Genomic DNA, 8428 nt, shown 5'->3' with positions numbered 1-8428 from the left:
CTTAAAGCCATTCAAGTTAAAACTATGATTTGATCTAATCCCACACAGTTGCTGATGAGAATACTTGTTTCCAGTGCTGTCAATCTACATTCCCTTAAGCCTAATTAAGTCTGTAAATAAATCCTTTCTTCATTCTACTTTCTATTTGCTTTCTACTTGACCTCACTTCTGTGTTTCCTCTACTAATCTCTACTTCCATTTTCTTCTCTCTGTAAACCTGGTGATTGGTGGTTATCTTTAAGTGGATTTCCCTCTCACTTTTCCTTATCTTTAGATTCTCCCAGGATCACTTATTCCTACTTTCAATACCAATAATAAAGCCTGCTTTGGAATTAACTCCTTGGGAATGACTAATTACCCTCTCTTCCCAGCTGATTCCCAGGCAAACCTCTTCCCCATTCTTCCCCATCCTCTCCTTTGAGTAAGTGGGAGTCACCAGAGTATTCCTGTTTTTAACTAGAGCTTTACATTAAAGAGTTTCAGTACTTCATATTTGAGATCAGATAATTGGGAATTTCTTTCTTTCCTGATGTTTTATAATGATTCAGTGATAGGCAACATGGGGTAGTGGATAAAAAGCTGGCCTGAGAATTAGGAAGACTTGCCTCTGATTGAAACTGGCTGCATGGTTCTAGGTAAATCAATTAATGTCTCAGCACATCAGGCAACTATCAAACTCTAACTTGTAGAGCAGTTTCTAATCTGTATTGGTACAGAGACTTCCTCACTGAGAATTCTCTACCCTGATGAGAATCAGATGCCCAGTCCAAAAGAAATATGAAATATTCTCAGTAGGGAAAAATTCTAGTATATAATGATAGTATTTCATATTTTCAGCTTACTTTACTTTTTTAAACCCTCACTTTCCATCTTAGAATCAATATGAAATATCAGTTCTGGAGCAGAATAGCAATAAGGGCCAAGCAACTGGGGTTAAATGCCTTGCCCAGTCACACAACTAGCCAGGTGTCTGTGGTCAGATTTGAACCCATGTCCTCCCAACTCTGGACCAGGCACTCTATCCACTACTCTTTACCTTCCTTTATTTATCAATAAACATGAATTTGTTCAACACAACTGTGTGCCAAACAGTGTTCAGAATACTGGGAACAAAAAGATAGAAATGAAACCTTCTCAGTCTTCAAGGAGCTTACATTCTATTAGGGGAAACAACATGTACATATTTAAGTGAGGGAGAATATAAAATAATTTCTTATGAGGACAGCAAGAGGCACAGTAGACAGAATACTAGGCCTCAAATCAGGAAAATTTGAATTCAAATCTATCCTCAGACACTCATTAGCTATTTGACCCTGAGAAAGTCATTTAACCCTTGTTTGCCTCAGTTTCCTCAACTATAAAAATGAACTGGAGAAGGAAATGGCAAACCACTTCAGTGTCTTTGCCAAGATAACCCCAAATTGGGTCATGGGGAGTCAAAACAACTCAAATGACTGAAAACAATCATTTCTTATGGGAGAAGTACTAGCTTTTAGGGGCATTTTGTATAGAATGTGGCACATGAACTAAGCTTTAAACAAGAAAGTCCTGTTGTGTTACATTATTGCCTCCCTCCCCCATTTGGGTTAAAGAGAAGTGAAACAATTTTCTGTGGTCACACAGCTCATAAGGATTGGAGCTGGGACTAGACCCCAAGTTTTCTGACTCCACATCAGATATGTACTCTTTCAACTACACCACCCATCACAGAAGACCATCTCCCCCTTACTTGATGAAATGGAGAAATTTTGGATTCACATAAATCTTACTCTCCCTATTTTACCCTTCCTTCATCTATGTTTCCTTCTCTCTCTGGTATATAGACAGTTAGAAAAATCACCACTACTAATCAGAACTATGGATAGTTCCAGAGACATTGACTACCCCAACTCTTCAAAGTTACACATCAATGTATCCATCTGGATCTAAAATAGAGACACAATTTTTACCAATGAACATTCTTGTGAAATAGAATTTTACTGTTCAAATTGTGAATTCTTGAAATGCTGGAGTTTACAGAGGGTCCCCCCAACCAAGTTTGGTCCTGAACAATCCATAAAAAAATGAATCAGTCAACAATTATTTATAAAATATCTACTCTATGCCAGACACTGTGCACTAAGGATATAAGTACAAACAATTTCAAAATCCCTACTCATAAAGAGCTTATGTTCTAATGTAAGAGACAATAAGCACATCTGAAATATTTAGCATAATGATTTCTCATATACAATGAGTATCATATTGCTTGCCTTCTCAGTGGGTAGAAGAGAAATTGATTTGGAAACCTAATTTTTCAACATGAATGTTAAAAAATAAAACACTCAAAATATATAACATAAAAAAGAAGTAAATAGGGGGCAGCTGGGTAGCTCAGTGGATTGAGAACCAGGCCTAGAGATGGGAGGTCCTAGGTTCAAATCCAGCCTCAGCCACTTTCTAGCTGTGTGACCCTGGGCAAGTCACTTGACCCCCATTGCCTAGCCCTTACCACTCTTCTGCCTTGGAGCCAATACACAGTAATGACTCCAAGATGGAAGGTAAGGGTTTAAAAAAAAAAAGTAAATAAATACGATATGCTAATTAGTTAAATACAAAGTGGTTTGACAGGGAGGGTATTAGCAGTAAGAGAATCAGGAAAGATTTCATTTAGAAGGTGTTTTGAGCTGTAGCTTAAAGGAAGAGAAGGTCCCTATAAGATAGAGGTAAAGAAAGAGCACATATAGGGGCAACTAGGTAGCTCAGTGGATAGAGATCCAGGTCTGGAGGCAGAGTTCCTGAGTTCAAATCTGGCTTCAGATACTTCCTAGTTGGGTGACCCTCAACAAGTCATTTAACCCTCGTTGCCTAAATCTAACAGCTCTTCTGCCTTGAAACCAATACTTAGTATTGATTCTAAGACAGAAGATAATGGTTGTCTTTTTTTAAAGGAGGATATTCTAGGGATGGAAGACAAAACAGCCACTGTAAAGGTACAGAGTCTAAAGATGGAGTTTTCCTCCAACAATTCACTGTGGCATTCTTGGTAATGATAGCAGCACTGGTTTTAGAGTTCTTGCTCTTACACTTTCTAACTATAGTTGTTCAGTTGATTTTAAGTTATATCTGACTCTTCATGAAGCAATTTGGGGTTTTCTTAGCAAATATAGTAGAATGGCTTGTCATTTCCTTCTTTGTCTCATTTAACAGATGAGAAAACTGAAGTCAATTAGGTAAAGTGACTTACCCAGGATCACACACCTAGTACACATCTGAGGTTGGACTTGAATTTACATAGCTGAGTCTTCCTGACTCTAGGTCTAATAACACTCTATCCACTGTACTACCTGGCTGCTCCTTTCTAATTGTAACCTTGGGCCAATTACCCTTTCTAAGTCCTACTTGCTTCATGTGTTATTTGATGGAGATAATTTTTATGCTACTAGCCTCACAGAATTGCTATAAAGTTTATTAAATCTTAGAGGCTTATTAAAATGCTACTTAGCATTACAATCATTGTTATATTTAGTTTCTAATCAGATTCTTAAGGGTCCCTTGGTCACCCTGTATGACCAGTTTCAATCCTTTCACTTCTTTTGCCATTAATAAGGCTATTTCCCTCTGCCCTTCTAGTTTTTACTCATTAATCAAGGTACAACTCAAATGGCACACACCTCTGAAATGTTCTCTGTTTCGCTACTGTATCTCCTAGAAGTAATCTTTCCCTCCTAAAATACCATAGCACATGTGCCTCTCCTATCATGTTTAGCACTTTGTCAAATATTGGTTAATATGTGCTAAGTACTTAATATATAAAAGTTCCCATGAAATGAGTATTCATGTGATTAAATTTTAAGGCATTTTGTAAATGGTGATTATCTTCACCTTCCCACTCTGCCTTGTATTATATTTGTATATCTACAATTTGCCTCTATCTTGGGCCATCAGTTTCTTGGAATTAATGAACATTTCTGATATGAGGGTAAATCTGTGCTCTTGAAGACACAAGATTTGGATTTGATTCCTAGGTTCAACACATAATTGATATGGATTGCATAGGGAAATCACAGAAATACAGAATCTCAGAGTCGGAAAGGCCCTCAGAGGCCTTCTTATTGCTGTTCACTCATGTCTAACTCTTCATGGACATTTGGGGTTCTCTTGACAAAGAGACAGGAGTGGTTTGCCATTTTCTTAGCCAGCTCATTTACCAAATGAGTGACTTGCCCAGGTCACAGAGTTAGTTTCTGAAGTTGGATTTGAACTCAGGAAGATGAGTCTTCATGATTTCCAGCATGGAACTCTGTCCACTAAGCCATGTAAACCTTAAAATTTCTTAGACTTATGAATGTTGGAAATTTCCCCATTGGGAAATCTCATACTGGAAAAAATTTCCTACTGATAGTAAGAACTCTATTGGAATGTGAACCCCCTTGGCATGGGAGGATCCTTCTCCTCCCTACCTAAGACTACTTTAGGACAGAAACCTTTTGCTAAACAATGGAAAGGGCTTTGACCTATGCTTAAGCATAGAACAGGAAGTTCTTTGAGTCATGATTGATTTTAGAATTGATACAATAGAGATACTTGGAATGACAGAACCGGGTCTTGAAACTACAATCTCCACCCTACTCAGAGTAAAAGGATTTAGGAAGGGCTGCAGCAAGGATGAAGATTTAATTATTTGAGAATATGACCTTCAACAGACATGTGCAAAGGGGCAGACCTCTGGGCCATCCTGGGTTAAGCTAGAGCCACCATTGGCACAGAGAAGACATGGACAGTGATTGGTAGATGTGAGATCTGAGGGGAGGGAACTTAGATGGTTTCCTTAAAGATATCGGGGGCTGAGGACTGGAGGGGTTCGAGAGGTTTTGCTCTGAGAGGTTGTGCTCTGAGAAGTTTTGCTCTGAAGGAGGCTGGAGGTGGAGGCCGCTGAGACTGTTTCTCCATTTTGGTCACGTGAGTGATAGGGACTGATCTCTTTTCTTTGCCTCAGCTATCTAAGGGCTTGGGCCTTTTGGCCCAGCCTACAAAACAGAGGGGGTATTTAAGCCCTATTCCCTTCTCTCCCCTTTCTCTCTCTCTCTCTCTAATACCTTTCTTCCTCCTGTTTGTAATTAAACTCCATAAAAGGTTGACTGCTGACTTGAGTTTTCATTTAGGAATTACATAGCTAAATTCCTTGGCGACTTTAAATTAATATATATCAGTCTTTTAAAGTGATTTCCTTGTCACAGCCACCTAGTTGTCTTCAGACCAATCCAGGTCCTAAATCTGTCCATGGAAACTATGCTAATACCATGGCATTAGGGACGTAGAGATAAGCATACCAGTAGACAGTTTTTTTTTTTGGCAGGATCTTATAGTAGAATAACTTTAAATCACTAGACATGAGCCCAAATCTCAGCTCTGCTATTTATTATCTATATGACCTTAGGTAAGTCAATTCAATTTAACTGACCCTCAGTTTCCTCATATCTAAAATTTAAAGATTAAACTAAGAAGTCCCTGTGTTTCCTTCCAACTCTAAATTCCATAATTTAAATGTAATTTTTCTGAAATCTATTTCCCACACCTCTCTCTCCTCTTCCCACTTCTAATTTACTCCTTTTATCTACTGTGGGTTGGAAATCCAAATACCCAAGCTCGAATGCAGGAAAAATATAACTAGGTATAAAACAAGAGGTAAAGGGGGTCTGAATTAATAGCCTAAGAGAGTTCCTTAAAAGGAGAAGGCTTCAATTTTCAACATGGACTCCATTTCATTTCATCAAATCAAAACCTCATAGTTCTGGAGCTAGAAGGGTCACTTAACCAGAGGAGTAGTGACCTTCCCTAGGGCACATGGGTAGTGAACAACAGAGATGGAACCTAGACCCAAGTCCTCTGATAGATCCAACACATTTCACCAAATATTTACTAAATACTTGCTCCATGTGAATTCCTGAGCTGGGAATGGCTAGGTGTGCCTAGATATGCTAAACCTAACCCTTACTAAACCTAAGCCTTACTCTTCGGCTTATTTGGGAAGGAAAGAAAAGGAGCAGCTAGGTGGTTCAATAGACAGAGCACCTCAGATAGGGTTAGGAAGACCTAAGTTCAAATGCAGCCTCAGACACTTATTAGCAGTGTGACCTTAGAAAGTCAGCTTCCTTGTTTCCTTATCTGTAAAATGATCTGGAGAAGGAAATGGCAAACCACTCCAGCATCTTTGCCAAGAAAACCTCAAATAGCACCAGGAGGAGTCAGATATGACTAAAATTACTTCAACAACAAACAAGAGAGGAGGGATGATATTAATGTTCATCAGAATGTGTTAGTGCATCTGACCCACACATAACACACTCCTATGGCCAGAAACTAAGGAGACAAATCTAAAATAACTAATGGAGCTTACATTCTACAGTTCATGTGGCTTTTCTTCAGTATAGTTCTGTAATCACATTTGTGTAGTGAACTGCCAAAGAGGAACCACCAATGCAAGAAAACAAATTTTGTGCAACAGAAGTTGTCTTAGAGTATTTAGAGTTCAAGTGACTTGTTCAGGGTCATTGAATCCAAAGTGGTACTTGAATTGAAGTTTCCCCGACTCCTAAAGCATCTCTCTACTATACCAAGGTGCCTCTTATATATGAGATATGTCCCATATGTCTATGTAAGTGTGAGACAAAACAAGATACCACAATCAATTATTCCATCAATCAGCAAGCATTTGACACGTGATAGTCACTGTGCAATCCATAAGAGATATAAAGAAAAGCCCAGGGGGCATCTGGGTGGTTCAGTGGATTGAGAGCCAAGCCCAGAGATGGGAGGTCCTGGGTTAAAATCTGGCCTCAGACACTTCCTATCTGTGTGACCCTGGGAAAGTCACTTGACCCCCATTGCCTAGCCCTCACCATTCTTCTGCCTTAGAACCAACACAGTATTGGTTCTAAGATGGAAGGTAAGGACTTAAAAAAAGAAAAGAAAAGGAAAGAAGAGAAGAGAAGAGAAGAGAAGAGAAGAGAAGAGAAGAGAAGAGAAGAGAAGAGAAGAGAAGAGAAGAGAAGAGAAGAGAAGAGAAGAGAAGAGAAGAGAAGAGAAGAGAAGAGAAGAGAAGAGAAGGAAAAGAAAAGAAAAGAAAAGAAAAGAAAAGAAAAGAAAAGAAAAGAAAAGAAAAGAAAAGAAAAGAAAAGAAAAGAAAAGAAAAGAAAAGAGAAGAGAAGAGAAGAAAAGAAAAGAAAAGCCCCAAAAGGGAAATATTCTATGTGAAGGAGAAAGGAGCAACCAGGGATGCACCATAGACCAGGTAGCATCTTTAGTTGTCCTTGAAATACTCACTTCTATTTAATGGTGAATGGATGAATGATAAAGCATTTAGCAAATGATTACTACATGTCAGGTAGTGCTGGAAATAGAAATACAAAAGCAAATTAGTTCCTACTCTCAAAGAACTTAGGTTCTAAGTGAGGAGCATGACATGAAAAGCTGACTTGAATAGGAATGGGGAAAGAAAGAGGAGGGTATGATTTGAAGATGGCAGCTGAGAAGTCCAACATCTTCAATGTTTCCTGTTGTTGAAATCTCAATAGTGTCTCCCTATCACTGAAAGTTGCTAAGGAGACACTGGACAGCAATCTATGAGGTCTCTTGTAAATGGGGTAGTTTAAATTATCTGTTCTCTACAGCCTCCTCCAGCTCTGATATTCTATGATGCAACTCAATTCATAAGTATCCTTTAAGGGCCTACTCTGTCCAAAGAATTTTGGTAGGAGTTGGGGAGCTAAAGACTAAAAAACATCAAGCAATCACATGATTATCTCAATAGATGCAGAAAAAGCCTTTGATAAAATACAACACCCATTCCTACGAAAAACACTAGAAAGCATAGGAATAGAAGGGTCATTCCTAAAAATAATAAACAGTATATATCTAAAACCATCAGCTAATATCATCTGCAATGGGGATAAACTAAATCCATTCCCATTAAGATCAGGAGTGAAACAAGGATGCCCATTATCACCTCTATTATTTGACATTGTATTAGAAACACTAGCAGTAGCAATTAGAGAAGAAAAAGAAATTGAAGGCATCAAAATAGGCAAGGAGGAGACCAAATTATCACTCTTTGCAGATGACATGATGGTCTACTTAAAGAATCCTAGAGACTCAACCAAAAAGCTAATTGAAATAATCAACAACTTTAGCAAAGTTGCAGGATACAAAATAAACCCACATAAGTCATCAGCATTTCTATATAATTCCAACACAGCTCAGCAGCAAGAACTAGAAAGAGAAATCCCATTCAAAATTACCCAAGACAAAATAAAATACTTAGGAATCTATCTCCCGAGACAAACACAGGATCTATATGAACACAACTACAAAACACTTTCCACACAACTAAAACTAGACTTGAACAATTGGAAGAACATTAACTGCTCATGGGTAGGACGAGCCAATA

This window comes from Monodelphis domestica, chromosome 6 (genome assembly GCF_027887165.1).
Source record: "Monodelphis domestica isolate mMonDom1 chromosome 6, mMonDom1.pri, whole genome shotgun sequence".
Classification (NCBI taxonomy): domain Eukaryota; kingdom Metazoa; phylum Chordata; class Mammalia; order Didelphimorphia; family Didelphidae; genus Monodelphis; species Monodelphis domestica.
Note: the sequence above shows the minus strand (reverse complement) of the source record.